We start from the raw sequence: 27149 nt of genomic DNA on the forward strand, positions 1-27149 counted from the left end.
TTTTTTCAGGATAGAATGAATATCAGAAGGGAGCAATGCTAAATGCTGAAAAGGTGATATAATCCAGCACATTATACCTGAGTTTGTTATTTGAAATAGATTTGGAAAAGCTCAGGTGGACATATTTAAACATGAGAAAGATATAGACAAAATAGAGGTTACCCAAAGAACAACAGTAATGATAAAGAGTCTGGAAGGTATGAATTCAAAGAGATTAGAGCTTGTTATTAAGATCTTCACTGTTACTGTGAACAAAAAAGTTAACGTTACCAAAACATGAATAGTTTTTAAGCAAGTTAGTTAAGTGAGTGGTGAACTTGTGCAGATTACAATAGCAACCAAAAAAGTCATTCTGGTGTGAACAATGAATAAAAGAAGATGGGCCTCACGTTTATGAATATTTGCATGAATAATAATCTACCATTTAGCAGTTTAATAACATGGCATGGGAAACTGAGGTATGTAACAAGGAGTCTGAACAAAATAAGAGAAGGTATGTAGGCAACAGGCAGCAGAAGAGTTAACCTGACAGGTTATTTGTCTGTTAGACTAGACATCCTTCGAGACAAGGAACAGACAAAATGGAACAAAAACAAACGGGACCAAAAAACCGAACAGAAATCATATGCCAGGGACCAATCCCAACAGTAACAGCAAGACTTTAGATAATCTAATTGTCCTTCCCATATAGCTTTTAGGACTCTGTGGCTCTGCAATTATGAAGGAAGCTATGAGGAAGATGTAACATCTTCTGACAAGTATGCAGACTGTTAGACTGCACTTACCAGCGAGCTGTTTGTTATCTGTCAGTGTCTAGTCCAAAACAGATCCGGCAAATTTAAATCTGTAGTGATCATATTGTTGTAAGTGACCAAGGAAGAGCTGGTAACAATTTTTTTTATATGTGCATTTTAAAACAAACCCTGTAACCTCAGTATAGTGAGAAGTGCAAAAGTCTGATGGAGGCTGAATTCTGGGGTCTTCACAGTCCATCTTATTGTTCAACTTGTCAGTAGACACTGACTGGAGCACTTGAGTGCTCAACTACCTACCGTTGGGGAAATGTGGCAGGCCAGATGGAGGAGTCCTTTAGTCCAAGTTCAGCTGGTAGATAACTAGTTGACCCAAACTGATCTTGGTGGGGGGTGGTTTTGCTTTCTCTAGGGATCTGATACTAGAAATAGTATCAGATTAGGGAGAAATTCTCAAGATTAAGAAATCAGCCGCCCTTGAATGCATGTCTATGCTTTTAAGCACGTCTATTATTGCAATGAGGGAAACTATCCACCAATAACTACGTGCTGGTTTGGACTGGGATAGAGTTAATTTTTTCCATAGTAGCTAGTATGGGGCTATGGTTTGGATTTGTGCTGAAAACAGTGCTGATAACCCAGGGATGTTTTCGTTCCTGCTGAGCAGGGCTTACCCAGAGCCAAGGGCTTTTCTGCTTCTCCCCCCACCCCACCAGCGAGGAGGCTGGGGGGGCACAAGGAGTTGGGGGGGACACAGCCGGGACAGCCGACCCCAACTGACCCAAGGGATATCCCAGACCATAGGACGTCATGGTCGGCAGATAAAGCTGGGGAAGAAGAAGGAAGGGGGGACGTTGGGAGTGATGGCGTTTGTCTTCCCAAGTCCCCGTTAGGCGTGATGGAGCCCTGCTGTCCTGGAGATGGAAAGTAGTGAATGAATTCTGTGTTTCGTTTTGCTTGCACGTGCAGCTTTTGCTTTACTTATTAATCTGTCTTTTTCTCAACCCACGAGTTTTCTCACTTTTACTGTCTCCCCCACCCCACCAGGGGGGAGTGAATGAGCAGCTGTGTGGGGCTTAGCTGCTGGCTGGGGTTAAACCACAACAAATTTCCACACAGCCATCTTCCCACTCATGGTATGTGTCTCAGTGTGTTCATGCTGCCACTCATTTCCTAAGATCCCTCCCTCCCTTCCTTTGCCTTGCCAGAAAAGTAGAAGTTGACCTTGTTAATTTACAGTATTTATTTGCATGCTAAGACTGATTCTGCAGGTTGTGCAGAGAATTCCAAGGTCATTACTGTCAGCTCCTACTAGAATGGATGACTATAAAACTGGATCTCTGGCTGTATATTCTCAATAATGGGTAATTCATGCTATAGCTCATTTGGAAGGAGCATGAACTGTTTAAATGTGAGAGCAGATGATGCATTTAGAACATGCTATGCTTATGCAGCCTGTACAATATGAAAAGGGGGACCCTTTTAATATGAGCATAGTGAACAGAGATCATATAGCTTGTCATCAAGTTGGCTTAAACAGTAGGTAGGACTTTTGAAAAACAACACATTTAGAGACTGTAGCCCTGCAGCCAGGTAATATGGTGCTGTCCTTGCTAGTAACAGATCACAGGCTTTGCACTGAGTTTGCAAGGCCACGGGACTGCAGCTTGTCAGGCTTGGTCTGTCTGAACTTGTCCTGACCTGACTGTAGCTTTGTTTTAACTTGGTTTAACTATGTGGGGTACCCCAAGGCTGTAAACAGCTCAGCCATGATCAGTTAAAGAAATTCAGATCAGGAGCTGGACAAAACTGGATTTACGGATAACAAAGAAAATAAAGAACAGGTATGCAAGATCCATAAAACAGCATTCATGCATTGAATTTGCATGTAACATGAACATGCAGACCAACGAAGAAAAAGCAAGGTGTAAAAGTGTGTTAGCAAACAAAAAACCACCCCAAGCAGATCCCAAACAGGAAGACATCATTGCCATTAGCATCATACTCCTCCTAGTGAAGGACTTGGGATGCTCTACACCCTTCCACCCTCCCTCAACCAGATGGAAGCCAAGAACTCCAGGGCCTGGGTGGCAGTGCAAAAATGAGCTTAATACCAGGAAAAAGGGTAGAAGATAGGGACTGTGTGTATAAAAATCATCTTAACTGCTTTATTATTATTGAGACCTTTTCTGTATGATGGTATTCTTTAGCTGTTTGGTTTTTTTTTAATACTTAGATAAAGACTAATAATAACTCTTTGATTAGCCTGTTAAAATTTCAATTAGAGTAAGTTCTTGACTTTACATAGAGATTATGTTTCCCCTTTCTCATAATAGAATTTTGAACTTACCACTAAACAATATTTTTTTTTTTGCATAACTTAAAGCAGCTTATAATTCTCCACCCCCAACCCACAACAAACCCAGCTACACAGGCATTTCTATGCCCTCCACTTGGTATTGAAAGGAAGAGATCAGTATGGTATTTCCACCTGAGTTATGGAATTTATGTCCTCTGTTGGCCTTACAGCCAACATATAGAAATAGGCATTTTCTGAGTCCAAACCATCAGTTCAATTTTATCTGTCTACAATGATAGAATGAATCCCACATGTCTTTCACTCAACTCACCTTCACAGACACCTGAAGGCTTTCTGTCTTCTGTCTCGTTGGCCATTGGCTCCAGCTTCCCCCAGCGAGTCTTTCAGGGATGACTGGACACTTAAGCGCAGCTCTATTTGATGTTTATTAAAGAAATTACATCACCAAATGCAGCAAAAAAAGGCTCTGGTCCTAGACAGACAGCACAAAAAGACAGCAGGAGAAGACAAAACCTGGAAGTCTTTCACTGTATCTCCCGTTAGTTCATTCATTCATGGGTCATATAGCATTCCTGCAGCAGACAGCTCTGTCACAACAGTTACTACTATGTTTTCATCTATCCTATGCTTTCTGTCTCTCCATTTCTTCCTCTTGCCTGCAGGGTTACCTAGGTAAGCATATCACTCAAGCTTCAACATGTAGGATGGTGGTTCAAAGTGTGCAGGAATTTGACCTCCAAGATTGTTTACACCACCAGCCATCCTAAATTATTCAGAGTTTTATCCAGCCTTCTTGGTTGTATAGTCCTTATGTGTATGGCAAAAGAATATTGTCAAGTCAGGTTGAAAGTGTTAATGAAGGTGCAGCAGGCTGTGGTATTTCTTCTCAGTTTAAGCATATGCTCCAGCATGGGAAATGATTTGGCACAATCTCCATTCCTGGCACTGAATCTCACTCTTCAGTTCTACTTTAAGGGAAAAAGAAGGGGGGAAAAAATCCTCAAACGCAAACCATACACGGTTATCAATGGGAGAGGTTTTCAGCCAGGAATATTTATTTTTAGACCTACATCTGTGCTGTATGATACTCTTACACAGATATTTGAAGAGAATAATAATAAAAATATCTCCATGTGGCTGATTGCTGTTGGCTTTCCCTGGGAACTGAGAGCACTCAGCCTCTTAGTGTAGTCAGAGCAGTCCAAGACACCCCAGGAATGGAGAGCTTTTAAATTTACAGTCTTCTTCCATTGCAAATAAGCTCAGAAATTATGTAGGGAGCTGAAAATAGATAGGCCTGAAAAGAAAGGATATTATTGTGACTGACTAAATCAAGGCACAATGCAGCAGAACAGCAACATCCTTGTTTGAGATGTGAAGTCTCAAGTGAGAGCAAAAGAAGAAATATGTGAGCAACATCAGCCCCAGACTTCAAGACTTTATATTTTCTAATGAATTTGAATTCCACAGGTCTCAGGAGCCATTAACCTCTTGTCACAACAAAATTCATGAGGGCTAATATCTGGGGGAGACTTCACATGGAGATTTTGCCCCAGGAGCCAAAATATCTTTTGTTATCACAAGCAGGATTATCATAGTGAAATGCAGCAGTGTAATTCTAAGGGAACTTGCAGTACTGCAAATACAAGTGCAATGTTTCTAGGCTCAACAGGGATGTATTTTTGAGGGTACACCAGCACTCTTTGGGAAGGAAAATCAACAGCCAGATACTCAGTAGCCACCCCGGTAGTTGCAGAGCTATACTGGAAACAATTATTCTCATCTGAATATTTGAAAAACATTCTCCAAAACTTTTTCTTTGTAGTTATTGGTAGTGATACCTACAATAAAATCTTTGCCCTACCAGATGAAGAAGAGAAACTCAGAATCAAATTTTTTACATCCTGAAATGGATTTTTGAAAGTTCCTATTAAATTTAGGTGCCTTTGGAAGCTGCTTCTTAATAAGTCTTTCCCCTTGTCAGAATCGCAGAAAAATAGCCCTTTAAAAGAATCGCAGAAAATCACTACTCCATCTGTCTGCCCCAAGGGTTGATGAGCTATTCCTATGTCATTCTGAGGGCTGTTTGTGTAATTTATTCTTAAAATGGGCTAATGGTTGGGGTTCCAAAAGCTGCCAGGAAATCTGCTCCAGTGCTCCAGTATCCTCACTGACCTATTATAGTGTCTAAATTTATTTTCTTCTCACTGCAGTTTCAGCCTTTAATTTATGTGCTATCTATCATGGTTATCATGTCCATATGCAGGACTCTGAGACTTTGGGGACATTTATGATGTTATCTGTCCGTCTTCTGTACTCTAGACAAAAAATCGCTATTCCTTCAATGTTCCCTTATAGATCATGACTTCCAGACCACTAATAACTCTGTACTTTCCCCTCAGCAGTCTCTAATTCACCCATACTTCTCCTGATGTTCAATATTCAGAACTGAACACAAGGTTTTATTAGAGATCTTATCAGCAGTGAGTGCAGTGGAAGGGTTAACTCATGTATGTTATATACCACACATGAGAGTGTAGATATTTCACCACACCATTCACATATATACAGCCAGTGGTGATCTACCAGAACCCTTTTCCTGGGTTACTGGTTACCTAAGCCATTTTTTCTCCAATCTGTTTTTATTTGGTTGGTTATACTTACGTCCTCTAATTGTTCTCATTAAATTGCATCAGGGCTTTTTTTTTTTTCCTCAAAAAAATTTCTCCCTTTGGAATTTTAATCCTGCCTTCCAATGTGTTTGCAGCTTAGTATCATCTGTGCATTTAATAAACACAGTCTGTATTCCTTTGAGCAGATATGTAAGAGTATTAGGCTAAAGACAAACCCCTCAGGAACTCCACCTTATGCATCATTCTACTTTAAAGGCAAACCCTTGATAGCTACTCTCTGAATATGATTTTCCAGCCACCTTTATACCCAAGCTACAGACCTTTCCTAAGCTTGCTTCTGAGAACAGTATATCAAACAGCATGAAAGCCAGGCTAGAATCGAGATATAGGTTATCTGTTGCTTTTTCCCTGTCTGTAAAGCCTGTTACACTACCCGGGAAGGAAATTCAATTTATTTGACATGATTAATTCTTGAGAAAGTCATGTTGGCTGTAATTTGTCTCCCTGTTCTCGTCTAACTATTTACAAATAGTTTATTTATGATGGTACTTTTCTGGGACTTAAAGCTCCCCTACTCCTCCTTTTCTCCCACTTTAAAGATGGTCACTTCATTTTTCTTTTTTCAGTCTTCCACAAATTTGCTCATTTGATATGGGATCTCAGAGTGGTTCTCTGAATACTAAAGAGAGGAGATCATTGGATGCAGCACATTTGAGAGCACCTATGTTTCTAAGAAATATTAAATTGATTCTTCCTTTCTGCTTGTGTTAAATGTCTGACCACATTTAACTTTTTAACAGAAGACTGATGCAAGAAAAGCATCAGAAGTTTCTCCCTTGTAGTGGTAGCTTCATTGTACAGTAGTCATTGAATCAACTGTTTCTTGGTTTATTCTCTTACTGAAAATGTACTTACAGAGAGTTTTTACTTCTTTATTTTGTATATCTTTCTGTATTTTTTCTTTCTGACTTTATTCCTAAAATTCTGCTGCCATTCTATTTTTATTTACCCATTAAGTCCAACTTTGTTTTCACTTCCTATTTCTTGTGGAGGAAGAGTCCCTGATGGAGCTAAATGGGCCTCATACTGCACTTCTTATTCCTCTGTGATGCAAAAATTTTCATGTCTGAATTTAAGGTTTTCTTTTTTAAAGAACTGCCAATATTATAAAACCTCAGCCAATCATCTTTGTGATATTTATGGTCATTTTCTGGATGGCAGTTTCCCCTGCCTCAGTTTCCCCATCTGTAAAAAAGGAATAGTAATATTTATTCCTTTACAGAGCCCTTCCACACCCACCAGTGAGGCACTGCGAGGCATTATTAATTAACAGAATTATTGAAATTGGCTAATGTCTTCTGGAACAAAATACTATAACAAACAAAGTGGTTTGTATTAGTTCAAAGCTGCCATTTTGACTATTTTAAATGTTTTGATGATCTGTGTTTAAGTAAGTAAATGGTTTAAGGGAAAAGATAGTTGTGAAATATAGCCTTTAAATTTAAAAATGCTATTTGACTCCTCTAGCAGTTTCAGCTGAAGCTTGCAGTAATATATCTAAACCACACATTTATATTAATAATATCTTCTCATTTATCCTGTTTCTTAAGCTAGTAACAATGCTTGTTAATAATTAACTGGAAATGCTAGAAACCTCAAAACTGTGAGGTGTTTGTCATTCTAAAATGAACTGAATTTCTTACTTTTAGCTTGAAAGCAAAACCGTTCAGGCTGACAAATCTATTAGATACTGTCACCTATAATTTAGTGGGTTTTGCAAATGTTAGCTACTGACAGAGGAACACAGTAGAGTGAGAGTCAACTGTATGGCAGACCATTCCATGTCTGATGCATTGCTTTAGTCAGTTGATTGTGCCAGCCGGCATGTTAAATTCTTAATACTAGTCAAATTTGTTTACTGTATAATCCTTTTCTCCCCTTGCTTTCCTTTTTATCAGTGGTTCAGAGCCTTGAGGGCTTACAGAAAGAACTATTGATGACCACAGTTCTCTCTGTACATCTGGGATAATTCATTGTTAACAGTGACATTTTCAAGTCTGTGTTGAGATCTGTTTATGAAGAAAACACTGTGCTGATTCTCCAGGGACTGCAGAGGGGAAAAAAGAAAAAGCACATGAAAAAAAAGTTATAATGTGGCTTTCATGGAAGAAGATGAAAGGTTTGTTTTGTTCTCTCTCTTTTTGCCTACATCAAAAATGCTGTTTATTGTGAAAAAGAAGGTATGATATAGACTTTAAGAACTGATTGCTTTTGCATTTGCTCAGTTTTCAGAATAATATTGACAGGTGGAATGGGGACAAGCAGAGAACACCAGGGACCTGTATCCTTGTGAGAGGTGAAGCAGGAATGTGGCTCATACACGGGGCAGAATATTTTGCACAGGGCTACATCACTCATAAGCTTTGAGACTTGTTTTCTTCTTTTGGAACTGACTCCATCGGGGAACTGCAAAGAGAAGGACCAACCATGCTTTTGTTGTGCTCTTTGCAGCTCCCTTTAGATATATAAAGGTGACTCTGTAACTGTTTATGTAGGGGTTTTATTTTCCAGTAATAGTTTTTTTTCTTTTTCCAAATAATCTAGTTTTAATCATCCTAGCTACATGGAGATCTTGAAGAAAAGTGCCTGAAGAGGAAGCTGGAACATGAGCTATGGCTGGGAAAGCTGAAGCAGTGGGTTGAGATTAGAGGCACTGGAGCATGTGGCAACAGGGTAATGTCTTTCCATCAGGTGTCATAGAGTGGAAGAGCAGCAGTCCAGGTTTTACCATTCTTTGATACTTTTTCAAAGTTTTTCCCTAGTGAGGACACTTTTTGCGAATAAAAAGCAGCAAACTTCCTTACATCAATTCAGCTGTATGTTTTCTATCCCTTTACAGGAAGGTCATTTTGTAAATGATGGTGAATTTACCATGAGCAAGGTATAATGTGCTTGCAAAAAGATAAAGCTGTTCATGCTACACATCTGTGGAAGCTCTACACATTACAGAAAAAAAGAAGCAAATCCCAGAAGCTAAAGCTCCTAAGACAAAGTACGGAACAAGATGTGGTGGGTTGACCTTGGCTGGCTGTCGGACCCCCACCCAGCTGCTCTCTCATAAGATGGAAAAGCTTATGGTTTGAAATAAGGGACATCATTTACCAGTTACTGTCATAGGCAAAACAGACTCGACTCGGGGAAGATTAATTTCATTTATTACCAATTAAAAATAGAGTAGGATGGTAAGAAACAAAGACAAAACTAAAACCACCTTCCCCACACCCCTCCCTTCTTCTCAGGCTCAAACTGAGTCCCTTGATCCCAACTCTTCTGTTTCATCTTTCTATTCCCTGAGAGGCACGGGGGGATAGGAAATGGAGATGGGCAATGGGTGTTACGGTCAGTTAATAACACTTTGTCTCAGCTGCTCCGTCCTTCTCACACTGTTCCCCCGCTCCAGCATAGGCTCTTTCCCATGGGACACAGTCCTTCGTGGACTGTTTCAATGTGGTTCCTTCCCATGGGCTGCAGTTCTTCAGGAATAGTCTGCTCCAGCGTGGGTCCCCCACTGGGTCACAGGTCTTGCCAGAAAACTTGCTCCAGCGTGGGCTCCTCTCCATGGACTGCAGCTCCTGCCAGGAGCCTGCTCCTCCATGGGCTCTCCATGGACTGCATCATCCTTGAAGGAACATCCACCTACTGCGGCATGGCATTCTCCATGGGCTGCAGCGTGGGTATCTGCTCCGACATGGTCCTCTGTTGGCTGCAGGGACACAATGTGCTTCACCATGGTCTTCTCCACTGGTTGCAGGGGAATCTCTTCTCCGGCGCCTGGACCATCTCCTCCTCCCCCTCCTTCTGCATTGACCTTGTATCTGCAGGGCTGTTTCTCTCATGTTTTTTTCTCCCTCCTCTATTTCACAGCTGCTGCACATAATTTTTTACCCTTTCTTCAAAATGTTGTCACAGAGGCACCACCAGGGTTGCTCATGGGCTCAGCTTTGGCCAGTGTTGGGTGTCTTGGAGCTGGTTGGAACAAGCTCTGTCCGAAACATCGGCAGCTCCTGATCTCTTCTCACAGAGGCCACCCCTGCAGCCCCCCCCCACTACCAAAACTTTACCACATATCCCAATACACAAGTGGAACAACATTAGGACATTGTCACAAAATTTATGTCTAGAAGGGGCTATTTATACCATCATTGTCACAAACCATTATTTTTATCCAGCTTCCCCAGTTCAAGGCTACAGTTAAACCAAACAGTTTAGTCAAACATAAATCACATGTGCAGAACAGGAGATACTAGCTGATGATAATGTCAAAATGTCTTTAAGGATACCAAATCAATTAGGTTAAAAATGTCCCATTTCAGTAAACAAAACATACCTCATGAAGCAGAAAAAAGCAAAAATCTCTACCAAGATCTTAACTATGTTGAGGCACTGGAGGATTGTTTCTGACTCAGGTGAGCAATATGAATAAGATGACCAGGTAACGTCACCCAGATAACTGAGATAGTTCCTACTTGAGTGCTCCAGAAAGAAGAATTATTGTGCATAGAGCTACGGTAAAACTGGTGCTTCTGAAGTCCCAGAGTGAGGAATTGCTAACTGCAAGAAAGCATAACACTGAAGAACCACTATTATTTCTTTGCTTGCTTTCTGCATTCTTCCCTACGTAACTAATTTTGGCAAGGGTTGACAACAACCTTGGACTAGATGGACCTCTCCGCTGACATGGTTGTTTTGTATGTGCCTATGATAACAAGGCCTATATACCTACCCCTTTCCCCCTCCAAGAATGAAATTATGTATATTTATTCTTACATCTGCAGGAAATGCTTACCCCGAGGTCATTTTGTAACTCCTTTCTTAGTATGGTCTCACAAGCATTAAGAAGACAACAAGGGCGATACAGACAGCAAACTTGCAGGCTGTGAGCTATAGATACTGGGCCAGAACAATTACTGTAGACATGCAGACAGGCATGTGCCAAAGCATGTCTCCCAGATTATGGTTCTAGGGTTATCTTTTAGAAAGTTGTATAATTTCATCTCTGAGATCTGAGGGGACTGGAGCTGAGAGATTCTGAAGTACACAGGAGCAGGGTCATTTCCCTTCTATTTCTTTAGCCCTCCCAACAAATCATTCCTATGTTTCCCTGCCTTCAGTGGTAGCAAATTACATCTTATTTCAATGTTGAATTTGTCTGAGTTCAACTTCCAGCTCTTGGCATGGTAATAAAGTATGGGAATGGTATTATAGTCTTGGTATAGTAATATAATAAAATTTTATGAAGCTATCATCATGCCTTATAAAGTAGCAAGAAAGGACACAACCTTTTTTTTTTTCCCTCTTCTTCTTGCAGATCATCTACTACAATGACAAGAACAATTATGGAAACAATTATCGCAGGGAGGAACAACGATACCGAGGCCTAAGTTGCTCTGCATGAGCCTAGTTTTACAGTAGTTTAACGTCAATAAAATCAACCACAGTAACAGGAAAAGGAAATTGAGTGAAGAGGATCCTAAAATCCATCCTGATGACCTGAACGGAATCCCAACTTCTTATCAGGCTTCAATGGGTTCAATAATATTATCTTTATAATTACGTGTTAACTCAGTTGCTGCTGTCAGTGATCAGAATCCCTGTATATATTTGTTGTTACTGACTGTTTTTTTTTCAGGGAGCTGTTGTTCCTCCTAGATATCATCAAATAAATGAAGGTCCTGGGGAGCTGTGCTCTGCAAACATTTTATTTTTATTTTGTTTCTCTCCTTCAGGAATCTGCTCTTTTTTCAAGTTTTGGTTTGTTGGGTTTTTTTAACTTTTATCTTATGACAAAAATCTAATTATAATTAGGTCTCCTACAAAACCTCTACTCCAGTAGCTTCAACTGCACATAGACATTTCTGTCTGTTTCATAGCATGAATTTTTCCATAATATTGTTATGCACTTCTGGTTTATTTAAAGTTATACCTTGTAATGAGACATAAAAGAAGCGAGCTATCTATCAAGCACTGAGCATGAGTATCAAATCTTTTAATAAAACTATTTTGAAGTGAATGAAAATAAAGAATGGGATAGGCAGCAATTTTTATTGACTAAGAAGACAATTAGCCTTACCTGATAGGTTTTGCATATTATTGTGCAGATTGCTGATTTGATTAACTCTGATGAAGTTTAGCTGCCTCTGAAATAGGAGTTACAGAATAACAGGGTATTTCAGCAAGCCAACAAAACCCACAGCTGAGGTAGGTTGGCTGAGCATATGTGTCTCCGTGGACTTTAGCATAGGTTGTGCATACTCAGCACCTCAGTGAATCTGACTAGAAATCAGGTCTGCTCAGAATTGAAATGGAGGAATTATGAGTCACTGAAGATCGTCCGTGTCTATTTGTATAGGAGAAGGCACTCTGTGAGCTTATAAAGAGAACAGAACCTGTTGTCCCCAATTCACTGTTTGCTTAATGTTTACTGGCTGAATGCAAATGACATTCTTTCACATTAGTTGCATGTCAATAGAAGATAAGCTATAGATTGTCAACAGTATGCTAATGCTTTGAGATACCTTAAAACTGCCAGAGACACAGTCTTTACAATCCACTCCTTTTCTTCCTTGCTGAAATGATTAACATTAGCAGAAGCAGGGTCAGTACTGGAGGGTGACCAAAAATCCAACGTGGCATTTAACTCACAGATTAAATTATAACTTTGCTCCTGTGCATCTCCCTCATTTTAGTTCTCAGTTATGTGAGTCCTGATCTTCCTCTGTTCCAGGAATTTAGACTTAAACTCCTGTTAAGGTCATAGTACTGCAGCCACAAATATCACGCCCTAAGTTGTCACACAACCAGGTTTGCACAGCTATGTCCTACTTTTCTGTCCGTAGAATTGACCTGATTAGAATCCAAAGAATTTTTTACATATGGCTTGGATTTTTTTACGTGCAGCTGCTCTGATAGAGTTACAATTTAGTAGTTCTCATCTGATCTGTGAGACACATAGAAAGCCCAGACAGATCAGCAGCACATTCTGTGCACATTATGTCCAACACATCTTGAATGCAGGTCTGTGCATGTAGCCACTGTAGGGGAAATTCATTAGACTTGGTCTAGAATCCACAAAGTTGTTGTCTCCATCTGAACTCAATCCCACACATCCCTCTGCAGTCAATGGAGAAAAGTGGACATTACAGGCACACAGTTTGTATGACTGTAAAGAAGGGGGGAATTCTGTTGTGTAAACATTAGGTGTCCCTAATTAGGCTAATTAGGTGTCCCGCCGAGCCTCCAACTGCCTCTCCAGAGCAGTGCAAGTGCCTTACAGGTCTTTCGTTCATTGTCATGTCGGTGTTTTGAAAATCTCAGGACACCACAGTTGGCCTATAAATGCTTATGTTTAGGTAATGAAATCCCATCCTGGGAAGATACAGGCAGGGAGCTTGAGTTGTGTAGGGAAAGGAGGGCCCCAAGCCAGTGATGTACCTGTTACACCTCCAGACGCTGGGAAACCATCACTCTCCTTAAAGTTAAGAAAGAGATTTCTGAAAGCACTCCATGCTGGCTTGATTATATTCTCATTGAATTAAGTGGCAAATATCTTAAAATGTTGAAAATGTTTCTCTTGCAACCTAACATAGTTCGTTCACTATCTGAAGAGTGACACCACTCCTCAGTCTGCCTGTCTTCCTTACTTCCACCACTGGCCTGCTCACTTTATGAACAAACAGCAATGTATTTTGTCCCATGGTGATTTTCAAATTTATAGAAGGAGCATCTCAGAAACATTTAACAGAATACTTTTTTGTGACAATGTATTGGGTTTGCGTGGCAAGGTTTTAGTAGCGGGGGAGCTACAGGGATGGATTCTGTGAGAAGCTGCTAGAAGATTCCAACAGAGCCAATGCCAGCCGGCTCCAAGACGGACCCACTGCTGGCCAAGGCCAAGCCCATCAGCGACGGTCGTAGTGCCTCTGGGAGAACAGAGGGAAGAAGGGGGAAAATATTGTGCAGCAGCAGCCAGAAGAGAGGAGTGAGGATATGTGAGAGCACCAGCCCTGCAGCCCCCCAGGTCAGTGCAGAAGGAGGGGAGGAGATGCTCCAGACGCCGGAGCAGAGATTCCCCTGCAGTCCGTGGGGAAGACCCTGGTGAGGCAGGCTGTCCCCCTGCAGCCCAGGGAGGTCCACGGGGGAGCAGATCTCCACCTGCAGCCCGGGGAGGACCCCACGCCGGAGCAGGGGGATGCCCGAAGGAGGCTGGGACCCCATGGGAAGCCCGTGCTGGAGCAGGCTCCTGGCAGGACCTGTGGCTGCATGGAGAGAGGAGCCTACGCTGGAGCAGGTTTTCTGGCAGGACATGTGATCCCGCGGGGGACCCACGCTGGAGCAGTCTGTGCCTGAAGGACTGCAGCCCGGGGAAGGGACCCACGCTGGAACAGTTCGTGAAGAACTGCAGCCTGTGGGAAGGACCCACATTGGAGAAGTTCATGGAGAACTGTCTCCCATAGGAGGGACCCCATGCTGGGGCAGGGGACAAGTGAGGAGTCCTCCCCCTGAGGATGAAGGAGCGGCAGAGACAACGTGTGATGAACTGACCCCAACCCCCATTCCCCGTCCCCCTGCGCCGCTCAGTGGGGGAGGAAGGAGAGAAAATTGGGAGTGAAATTGAGCCCGGGAAGAAGGGAAGTGTGGGGGAAAGGTGTTTTAAGATTTGATTTTACTTCTCATTACCCTACTCTGGTTTGATTGGTAATAAATTAAACTAATTTTTCCCTCAAATTGAGTCTGTTTTGCCTGTGACAGTAATTGCTGAGTAATCTCCCTGTCTGTATCTCAACCCATGAGCCTTTTTTCGTACTTTTTCTCCCCCTGTCTAGCTGAGGAGGGGAGTGACAGAGCAGCTTGGTGGGCACCTGGAGTTCAGCCAGAGTCTATCCACCACAGACAAACAACTTCCTTTTTATTTAATATACTACAACATGTCTCTTCTAAAACTGCTCTTTGTTGTGGTATAAGCAAAATACTTCATAGAGGAGTAGCAGTAGCGAACTGATGTGATGAGACCCAGTTACACTGAGCACTATAATCTCTGTTTTCTTACGTTGTTTCTCATCTTAGAGGTGAGCAGAGATTGTCTTCCTATGTGTCTGTCAGCACCAAGCTACAGTGTCTCATCATGAATAGGGCTGGTAAGTGCTATGTTACAAAAAAGAATTCTCTTGATCGACTTCAGAACTGTACAGTCATTACAACTCCCACTTTGAGATTTCTTCCAAACAAAAGCCCTAATGAGCTGATATTTATGGGGTGACTAGATAAATTCTGGATATTTTAACAGGATATGGAGATAACCTCAATTTCCTCTCTGTGTGTAGGCTGCAAAAATGTGATCCTGGACATAAGCCACAAAACTTTTACTTCCTATTGAAGTACTGCCAAATCCTGTCATGTGTATTACAATGGGAGGACAACTGATTAGCTCTATTAATTTACATACAGAATAGTCTTCCTTTCACATGCTTATTAATAGAAAGATTACTAGTGTAATTGACCAAATCCACTCAGTACGATTAAAATGGATTTTAAGGGCTCTGATGTACATCACTGTAAGCAAAGGAAGCAACAGTTAAATCCCCAATTAACACAAAGAAAATATGAGACAGGATTTTGTATCGTTTCATTGCAAGCAAACAGAAAGAGAACAAATCCCCCCTCTGTAATGTAGTTTACACCCTACAACAAGCAAAACCAATTTAAAGCTATTGTAAATCTTAAATTATTCATTTCATTCTCAATAGGTCATTAAAAAGCCTCTTCTAGCTTCTAACATTTGAGTACAGTACTTGGTCTATGGCGAAGAACGCACAAGGGAGAGAAAGAAGTGGAAATCCCAAAGGAATCTAAAAGCTGAAAACACAGAATGAGCAAAACAAAGCTGAAGGTCTTTTTATCCTTGGGATTTTCAAAGTGGTTTGAGAGGATTTACTGAGTGTATTGGACTCCCTTGCTTTTAGTTGGTTGAAAAAGTGTCTAAAGGATCAGCAATGTGCCAGATACAGTCTTACACTTAGTGACCCAAAGACTGAGGGTATGTAGGTAACATGCGTCCCGCTGTTACTACCCTGGTAGGAGAATCAGGACAGATGAACACTTGCAGAGCACCATGGTAACGTGATTAAACCTTGCTCATATAAATCACTCTGCTTTGCTCTACAGACATGAACAGGTTCTGTGAAAGCACACGGCTTCTGGAGCTGGGGCTGAACCTCAGCACATGGTTGATCAATCTGACTTGCAAACTTTATCTTGTTACCTACAACTTTCTTTCTGGGCCATGAGGCATAGGAATTGATCTAGAATCCTCCTCTTTACTCTCCCGCCTAAGTGTCTCTCAGAACCTTCCTGGTACATGTCTGGAAGTATCTCTTATTCTGTGGTTCATGTGTGAGTACTTTTATTTGATGTTATCACACAGAACATGTATTTTGAGTCTTAAGAGAGCTGTGAACTACAACCTTTGAATATCCTGGTTGTTAGCAGCCTATGGGATACCAGCACCAGTCATAGTTCAGCTTAGGGACTCCCTTGATAGTCCTTCTGTGATAGTGCCATGTGTGAATAATATTGACTGTGGAAAAGCATTTTATTTGTTAAAAATAGTTGCATCTAGTGTATAAAAGCAGCTTTTCACTTGAAAGAAGTATATTTACTCAGGTGGCAAACATACTGTAAGGTCTACTGTATTATAAGGTATCTTGTCCACTTTCTCCGAATGCAGAGTAACCTCTGGAGCAGGGTGTGAAGAAAGGGTACCACAATCAATGTGACTGAGAGAATGGAGTTCATGAGACAACTTATTATTTAAAAAGGGAACAAAATAAAACAATTTCTTTGTAACATGGGCTACAAGGCAAAAAAAAAAAATCTGCCATTTCCTTCACTCAGGCATTTTTTTTCTAAATATGCAGAGATATTTTATGTGATGGAGGTAACTGCTAGCCTTTTGTGATCTTTTTACTCTATGTTCACTCTGTGATGTGGCTGTAGGGAACCTGTTATATACATGTATTAGGCTAGGTAGAAGGCTCAGAAGAATTGGAAGAAAAATACTGGAAGCAGTAGTACTAGAATTTGTCCTGCAATAGGATCAGTGTGAAGCCTCCCTGCCTTTGAAAACCTGAGGAGCACCTTTGCACTACAATAGCGCAGGACTTTAGTGCCTTGTCTTTAATAGGATAAAATCTGATTGAGGCTGTGTTTACACGGAAAACATTGTCCTGAAACAGTTTTCTGGTGTTTTGTTTTTTTGTTTTTTGGGTTTTTTGTGTGTGTGTGTTGGGTTTTTTGGTATTTGTTTTTTTGGGGGGATGGAGGGTGTTGGGTTTTTTTTTGGGGGGGGGGGCTTTTTAAAGCTGAAATTTGTGTGTCTGCTTATTAACTCAGTTGAAAGTGACTGAATCAGTCAGTCAGTCTTGCAGGTCTTTTTGTTGCTTTAGCACAGACTCACCTTGTTTGCTTGGCCTTCATACTGAGTCAGGGAGGCTTCTGACCAGATGCAATTATCTACATATGAACTAGTTACCTGCATCAAATCTCCACCATATTCAGTGGAAATGAATAGACATTTTAAAGCAGCAATTCTTTTCCTCTTAATACAAATGCCTAATATAGTTCAGATTAATTACACCCCAAAAATGATTGTGTCTCTCCAGTTGTAATGCAGGGAACCTGGCATGAGTACCACAAATGTGGATATTTTTACTGTCTGAAATTAGACAAAATCCAGGCTGTGTGCCAACCTATTATGGAGTCCTCAGTGGTGAAATCCCACTCTAAAGGAGTTTGAAACTATCTACACTCTCTGTTCTCTTTGTAGCACTTAGTTCCTGTCTGTCTTTTACTCTTTGTCTCCAGCTTCCAGACAAAAGAGCTAGGATAAATGTTCATGAATGTTTCTGCTGGCTAGACAGCTCAAGGAAAGTGGTGATGAACCTTTTGAAGAGTTTTTCCCTTTGTACAGGGATCAAACTAATTTTAAACTAAAGCCCTGATTACAAAATAAAAGCATTGCCACAAGGAATTAATCAGGAAGCACTATTCTATTTTTAATTCACAGTCTACTTGAAATCATGTTAAATTGCAAGGAAAGATTCAACTCCAGATAAAAACACCTACGTTTACATCTACCTAAAGGTATCTTCATGTGTTTTAGGTGACAAACCTGTCATTGCTGTCAGTGAATCCTGGAAAGTAATTCAGCTGGCCAGCCAAAACTTGTATTGTAGAGTGGGCTAAATTTCTCCCAAGACCCTTCATTACATTAACTAGAGGATAGGCTAGAGCGTAAGGAGAGGTCAGAAACTCAGCTCACTGGAGGACACTGTCATGTCCCAATTTCTCAGGATGACGACTCAGGTTTGCTGATTCCCAGGTCAGGATTAAGGTGAAACGACACCAGGGATCCTTTAACTCACAAAACTCAACTTTTATTTGCTCACAGCAAGAATTGGCATGCTCACCACTATAATTGGTATGCTCACAACAAAAATTGGCATGAAACCATGTCAGTAAACAGACACCTACACATAGATAATGCTAGTTTCTTAATCTGTAACTGCGTTTCATACTATTTGGAAACCCCCAGCTAAAAGGAGATAACATACCAGTGAAGGCAAGATTTTCATGCACATTAACAGATCAAAATAAAGATGATAAAGGAGTTCAAGGTTCCCCCCCCAGTTCAAGAAGATGCACATAATAAGTTGATGCTGCTTCTGGGTATGTTAAAAACAAACATATTTTCAAGTAGGTAGTTTATTAAAGAAGAGTGAATCATTTTGTTGCCCATAAAAACAGCATTGAAAATAGAAGGGCTGGTATCTGGGAAGTTTAATTATGATTTAAGTGGATTATGCTGAAATGTTTGTTGTTCAGTCAATTACTTAGTGAAGGTAGATGCAATTTCCTTCAGCTTTCTTACTCCCTGGTAGCATTTCTGATTGAATCGACTGCAAAATGAATTCCTCTGAATTGCTGACTAACTCTGCAATATAGATTGCATACTAGCACTCTGGGATTCTTCAGCAGTGAATTTTCAAGATGAACTATGTGGAATACAACTTTAAATACCCTTATTCAACATGGGTTTTAACTTTTGTCTTTACCATGCTACTGAGCACCCAATCAGTGAATAACTTACTGGGTTTTAGCAAAAAGTGTTTCAAACAAGCAACAAGTAGAAGAAAAGAAATAAGGAAATTGTGTTCATAAACATACCCCAACTGATAAAGAGGGAAGAAAACACAATTTCTTCCAGATGTCAAAGTGTTTGGAGAAGGAATATAATATTTTTTATTTTATATCATAATACTTTCCTTTCTAAGTTATGAATCAGCAGGATTCATAATTATGCTGAGTTATCTTTGTTAAAACCGTGTTAAATGAGTTCTTGTTGCATCCTAAATACTTAGAAGTCCTAAGTGAAACTGTGTAAATAGCTGGGCAATATAATCTTCATTTAAGTTTAAGATTATGTCAATGACATTGTGCTTGCCATATGAGCTCTGTTCATCTCCCAACAGAGCTGGACTAGATTACCATTGTAGGTCCCTTCCAACTGAAATATTCTATTCTATTCTATTCTATTCTATTCTATTCTATAACCCAGCATGATGATTGTATCATGAGTTAACATTCAAACAATAATTTTCCATACCTATGTACAAAATATAAGTATGACAACCTCACTGGGATCTGCAGAATTTTATCCCATTTGTATACTTCCATGAATGCTACTCAAATTTACCACAAATGAGCATCTAGCTGTAAAATTTTGCTGCTAAAACCAAATTTGCCCTGTATTGTACCCTGGTATAATAAGAAAATGTGTGAGAAGGAAAACATTATGTTTCTATTTGAAATTGCTGTCTTTGCTATATTTTGTGTAATATGATTCTTATTGATGTGTGCTATTAGGTTGTTGGCATCAAGCAAAAGCTGAACACTGGCATTTTGAAAAGTAGAGTTATTGACAAAGAGTCACTGAGAAATTTAGAGGTTTAGAGCCTTATCATCAGAAAAACTTCTTATCCATTTCCACAATATATATATATTTTAAATTTTCTTCTGCTGTTTTATCAGGTTCTATTCTCAAATTGTAGCTAGAAAGGACACCATGCCAAACCTTATTTTCACCAAAGTGTTAGTTAGGCAAGTAATGGAATAATTTTTCATATTTTGTTATTTATAAAAGGTCTCCAAATGATTGCAAACTCTCAGATGGATTTATTATCTAAAATCCTTTCCACATTTCCTCAAAGAAGGCATCAGAGTGCTGTAGATCCCCTGTGGCACCTTATTAGCTACAGAATTGAATTCTAGATGTTGTCTTCAAAGCCCTGCATGAGGGAAGTAATAATTATTTTCAAAACTAACTCTCAACCTTTTGCCAATTGTGGCAGGTGAAGTAGGCAGGTATACTTTTCTTTCTCATGCCCTGTTCTGAAAGTGTGGGTACCATTTTCATTGCTGAGTCCACCGCATATCTTATGGTGTGACAAAATCCTCATGAAAAATATCAGACAAGTATTAAAGAGATGATCAAATGAAGACATGACCATCCTTCAAAGAGCAAGCTTACCTCAAAAGAGGTCATGCTGTTTAATTTCACATTCGCAAGAGGCCCACTGTAAAATCAATCATTCTTGGGTTATGCCTGAGGCAGATGAAGGTCACAGCCTTTAGTTTGTTGGCAGTTCAGTCAAACTGAGTCTCAGTGTGGACCAGAGCTCTCTAATGTTCAGATGGATAAATTAATATTCCCCTTTATCTAAAACTCTAGGAAAGAAAAGCAATCATGGCCTAAAGGAGATTTAGAAAGACTAAGCCATTTTTCAGAAAAAAGGTAAGGTTAATGTGAAAGCGGGGTAAGGATAAGACAGAGGTTAAAGGTTAAAAAAAAATTGGGGATCACGGACAGCACAGACATGAATGAACAAATTCAATCCACAGCAGTAGTCAGACTCTCCCAATGGCAATTTCACATCTAAGAGTCAGAAGTCATGAGACTTGCTATAGGATATGTTATTTGCCATGGTGTTGAGAGGATGGCCTGCACCGCCGTACTCTAGTGACATATGTTAGCTCTCTAGTGACAGCTGAACATGGGAAAGATTAAAAAACACCAGCATGATGCATTGTCTGCTGTAGGCCTGACTGCTGCTTGTGCCTTCACCACGTTATTCGTGTACAGCTCTGGATCCTTCCTCTGCTGTGCTCTTCCTCCCTGATTAGTGTCCTCTGCTATTCCCACTCTGCAGGGCAGATGTCTCATTGCATGGAGCAGTGAAACTTTGGGATGCCCAGAACCTGGATTTACAATTTCTGGAAGAAGGAGGACCTAAGAGGCAGTGATAGCAACCACTCTTGCCAACAGATATTGAAACACAGTCTTCTCCGTAATGTGTCAAAGGTATCATAGTTGCACAGGGACCAGCTTCTCAATTAATCTTTTTAGTTGCATTAATTCTCTTTTTAGAGAACTGGGACTCTTTGAAAGGCCAGTGCTTCTAAGAAACAAGATGGAAGTCTCTTTTCAGTATATGATTCTTCAAGGTGAGACGCTTAATCTCTTTGATAGTTGGCCTATGTGACCGCAGTACGCAACTCTGTGCATGTAATGAGTTGTGGCTTTCTCTGAGGAGAACGAGGACCCTCTCTCATTCCCCATTAAAAGCAGAAGATGATCTCACTGTGGTCATGGTGTAGAGCTCGGTCTCTCCTCAAAGGCCCAGGAAAATCACTGTACAGTCAATCTACATGGGAACACTAGGTGTGAAGTGCCATATCCACTGTACATTTACAGAACTGGTTTCAGAGACAGTGGCTGAGCAGCTGGCTGGCAAGGTCCCTTCCAACACAAGTCTCTGCCCTGTGCACTGAAGCCCTAAATGGCACTGGTCACAGACTTCTCTTTCCTGCTGGTGCTGTGGGTCTCCTTTTCAAACGTGGGCTGTGGAAGCAACATTTAATGCCTCCCAGCTCTCTCTTTCTGTGTGAATGGCTTCTTTGAAGCAGTTCTTCGAGTCTGTGTCTTTTTGCCATATGCACGCCCTGCAGAGGAGTAAGTGCTGCAAGGTCAAACCCTCCTTGGAGAAGCCTTTTCTCAGCTATTCTTGGATTAACTTCCAATTCCAAACAACCTGATTTTACTCCTGTCCCTCCAATACCTTGATTATTGCTTTTTCAGCTTTTTTCCATTTAATGGAGAAGGTTGGGACCCTGCCCATGATGGCATAGATAGTCTCTCTCCTTTTTTTTCCTAAGGACATTTTAAGAACTTTAGTGATTTCAAAGCAGACCTAGGTGAAATGGGGGAATGAGGAAAAGAAAAAAAAACACCCCATGAACAAATGCATGACTGATAAGGGAATTTTGAACTGCACATCTGCAATCATTCACTCGAGTGCCTGAGATTTTGCGGCACATATGGCCCTCTGTCAGGGGGTTCCACAGCAGCAGGCAGTTATTAACAAATAGCTTGCCATCCAGTAGTATAAATGATGCAAAACTCAGCAACATAATCACTGCATACCACCATGATCAATTTGTTTACAGAGGTAAAAGCAATATTTTTTAATTTTTTTTTAATTTTTTTTTTTACTTTTGACTTTAACTACTTTAACAACAGTTTAAAGAGGAATTAGAATGTTTTGTTACTAGAGTACATGATACATTTTCTTTCCTTCTAAATCTGAGATTTAGATAGGACTCATACTTTTGGGGGATTTCATAAACCTGTGCCTTGGCTTCTCTTATACTCTCATACCCTGACCAGTCTACTGGAAATGGAAAAAACATTCCTTACTGATCGCTTTGGCCATACCATTGTGAGCCAGGACAGTGTTGTTTTGGTCATTAATCTTTTCTTTTGTTCCATCTGGTTTAATTTCAAAGGTGCTCAGTGTCAGCCTGTATTTCTCTAGGGATTTTCACTTATGGACTGTTGGTGCTTTGCAGATTCTGGGTGATGAAGACCTACTGCAGTCCTGTGAGGTAAGTAAGTATTATTATTGCCATTTGAAAAGGGCAAGGGATGAGGAAATGAGGCCTAATTTGTGACCTGACAAAGATCACGGTGGAGGTCTACAGAATAATTTAGAATGGGAAAAATGTCTCCCAGGCTATGAGTTCTTTGTCTTTACCACAGGATGGATCTTTGACAGATGCAAATAACTCCCTAATGAGCTGAGGATCATTCTAGATTTTGAAACAGAGAAACTGTCCCAGTGAATCAGGCTAGTCCTCCATCTCATTCAGCAGCTTGTCTCTAAAAATTACCTTTGAGGAGCTAATTCAGAAGCAGACACTCTGCAGCAGGACTTTTACTTATCCCCTACTAGAAAAAAAAATCTACTTAATTCTCCAAAGTTTTGTGATGAATAAAGATCTGAAGCATGAATATTTTTTTTTTCCAGAATTCTTGTTGGCTTTTAACACTTACTGTTACAAAGCTGGATTTTAATGCTACCAGCTCACACCCAACCAAAGCAGCTCAGTAACTATCATTAGTGGCAGCTATGAACAGATACTCAGATGTCTTGCAGACCTAACTAGAAATTGGAATTCCTAAATTTTACAGTGAATCCTTGATGTATGCACTTATTGATAGCTTTCACCACTCAGAAGACCCCAGTAAGGACATACTACTATCTCAAATCCTCTGTACTCTTCCAGGCTTCCCACTGGAAGCTGAATCAAATTCAAAGGAAATCTGCACAGCTATGATCTGTCTACAGTTTAACTAAAATGTCACCAGAGGCTCCAGAAAATATCCAGTCCTCAGACGCAGCATAACTTTACAACTTCCAGTTAAAGTTCCCCTGTACAAGAAGCATTTTTCTTAGGCCAAGGCTAAAACTGTGCAGGGAGCTCTTATAGGACAGAAAGATTTTTTCTTTCTGCTCCCAATGCCAGGTGTGTTTGTTCACTTGTCAGTCTTTAATGTGAAGCAAGAGAAATGTGCACCTGAAAACAGCAACAAACTCCTGCCAGTGATAACCTCTCCCCCACATACCTTCCTCAGACTAGATAGTAGCAGTGAGAATAAACTCTTCTTAGTCACGCTGTTTAATGCAGTGCTGGTAAGTACTCAGCTATTCTAATACTGTATAGAGCAGAAGGTTGTTTCTACTTTCTGTTCATGTTAATGCCTTTCCATACCACCCAGCTCAGGAAGGATCACTCGGACAGTTGAATCTAATCAATAGCTATGCATACATTTTGTCTCAATTAAGAAAGATCACATTACACCCTCCTGAGGACTCTGATTATTAATATATTAATAGAGATATTAATTTTGAGCTTGATAGAAACAAATGCATTTTTTCCCCATCAATAATATATCATGTGTAAATTAGTGTCTGAATTAATGTTGTGTGGCTGCAGTGAAAAAAATAGCACTGGCTTTATTACATAATAAAATGCCCTTAATTGTTGGACTAGAGCAGCTTTATAACATACCATTACTTTTGGTAACAACCTCTGCCTTTTCATCGATCAGAAAATGTTATCAGTGAGAGCCAGATTGAAAGTAAAACTGAAGAATAACATTACAGGGCTGATGCAGTTGAGTGAAATAAATTGATGCTGGCCTGCCTTTGAATTTTAAATGAAATATAATTAATAAGAAGATTTACAGAATAACACATTTCCAACTTTTGAAGCCAAATGTTTGCGTTCAAAGCGGTAAAGCATTACATACAATTTGACTGCATTTCTCAAACCATGAATGGTGTGTTGTCAAGCCTCTTTTTGTTTGCTTGTTTGTTTGCTTTCTTGTGGCTTAATTAAGGAGCATCTCGAGGTACAGTTTGTAGTTACTCTAATGTCACTAAGCACTCAGCAAGAGTGTGGCAGGCCTGGAGACTGTGATGGCAAGAAGCTATTAAAACATTTTCTTCCCATCTTTTAAAATGCAACTTGTGGATTTAAGATCCCACCTTAAAGCAGATATATATATTTTTTTCTTTTTCTTTCCTTTTTTTTTTCTCCTAGGCAGAATTTTAAGAGCTAGGAGAACATAGTTGGGGAACACTAGCTGGGGGCTGTGATTTAGTTCCCAGTCCAACCTGTGAGCTTCAGCCATGATTCTGGAAAACAGACATATTTAGGGAAGAACTTAATCAGGTGACTAGAACCACACATGTCATTAACTGCTTTCTTAAATCATTGCATAGGGCTGTAATCCTTCTGGGCTGGAGCTTGCATCTTAGCATGTCCTTAGCTCTGCCAGAACAGAAATGGCAATAATGAACTAGTTTAGGCCATTAATATGGAAAACCTACACAATGATGTCTAGTTTCATGGCATGAATATAGCTAATTTGGGAGGCTATCATGAAATCCACTGTCTAGGTTATCTTCTACAGCTCTATACAGAATAATGTTTATATTCCTGATAATTGAATTTGCTGTCTCACTTACTCCCTCTTTCTCTCTTTCTTCTTTTCCCCGTAAGCAACGCTGCTTGTGTAACTTTCCACTTGTTCAAAGGTTTGCAGGTATAGGCAAGCACACAAATATTTAAAATCTAGAGGGAAACCTGTAACACAAAGCTCCATTATTCATCTCAATTTGATCAAAGTTTGTGGGTGTTTTATTCCAAAGATGTAAGAACAAGCCATGTGTGTGCCACGGGAGTGGGAAGTCTAAGTAAAGTTGCTGAGTTAAAAGTGAGAACCAACTGTAGAGAACTGCAGAAGGATTGTTAGAGACTAAAAGACTTGGTGATTAAGTGGCAGATGAGATTCAGGACATATAAATGTAAAATGACATACATGGGGAAAAACAATCCAAACTTCACATATAAAATGATGGGCCCTGAGCTAACTGCTATTACTCAGAAATGAGATCTTGAGGTTGTAATATATAGTTTTATTGAACTCAGTGCCCAGCTGTGGTAAAAAAATGCAAACTGAATATTAAGAATTGTTAGGAAGGAGAATAAAATAGAAAATACCATTATATCATTATGTAAAGTGCTGGTCTGCCTGAATCTTAAATTCTCTGTGCAGTTATGGTCTCTGTTTCAAGGGCATAATGCTACTAGAAAAGGCCAAGTGAACAGCAGCAAAGGTAGTCAATGGTGGGATGCAAATTTCACGAGGACAGACTGAACAGGGTGCAGCTTTTTGGTGAAAAATAGTGGCAACTGAGAGAGGGTTATAACAAGGCTGTATAAAGTTCTGTGGGATGCACAAAGGGCTCGTAGGAAATAATTTTCCACTCTCTTTACCCATACAGAAGCTAGGGTCTTCAAGTCAAGGTAGCATGTTTACAGCAAACAAAATGAGAAAACATTTTGTTACACCACAGAGAATTAACCTCTGAAATTCCCTGCAGGTGTTGAAACTGTGCATAGAGAAGATGAACTGATGAATTCCTGGAATAGCAATACATTGAGGACTATTGAACTCGGACAATGGGTCTGGCTCAGGGTGATCCTAAGCTGCAAATTTTTGAGGAGCAAAGGACTATTCTGGACTAGTATTGCTGTACAGGCTCTGTGTCTGTATCCTCCTCCCCAGGCATCTGCTGCTGGCCACCTCTGATGACAGGACACTAAGCTTATTCTGTGTCATAAGCCGTCCATACTCAGTCACTGCTATCTCAAGTTGCACACTTGTGGTAGTGATGGCTGCAGAGCTTAAAACTTCCCCATCTCCCTGCTAAGGCTGGTGCTGTTTCCACCTCAGAACACAGCATCCAGCCTGAAATGGAGTTTGAATTGAGCCCATACATTTTTTATCTAAATCTGGATTTAGTCTGGCCATTAGAGAGATAGCGTTTGGACAATAAATTGAGATTAAAACCAGAAAGCTGCCAAGGTTCAACAGAGCTCAGCGCTTATGTTATCTCTCTCCATAAGCCATCCAGTCCTGCTTATCCACACAGAAAATGTAAATACATCTTTCCAAAACAATGAAAAGATGAAATTAGCAGCAGCAAAGCTCACTATTTTCTCTTTGGCTGAAGATTTTAGATTGGAGAAAAATGTCTGGTTTTGGTATGTAAAACGCAGCTGACAATTACTCCTTTTTCTGTATTTTTTCAGTACTTTCCATTCATGCCTGGTAGGCTTTCTGCCCCCCCTTCCACTTCCTACAAGTGCCTTATCTGTGTATTCTTGAACTTATCACTGCAAAATTGAATTCTCCTTTACAATGGAAGTGTTAGGAACCCAGCCTGCACCAAAGGAGAAAAAACACACTTTTCAATTTGTTCAGAACTGCTGTGCAATTAAAAACAAGAAAATGACTGATTAAAATGAAACTCCCAGCAGCAGACTTTTGCATCGAGTTTAAATTTCTGCTTCTCCTCAGGCATGATGTCTGAAAGTTTCTCTCTGTTTATCAGCTGAAGTTCTTCTCTTCCTCCAGAA

The sequence above is a fragment of the Haliaeetus albicilla genome, chromosome 20 (assembly GCF_947461875.1).
Source record: "Haliaeetus albicilla chromosome 20, bHalAlb1.1, whole genome shotgun sequence".
NCBI classification, from domain to species: Eukaryota; Metazoa; Chordata; class Aves; order Accipitriformes; family Accipitridae; genus Haliaeetus; species Haliaeetus albicilla.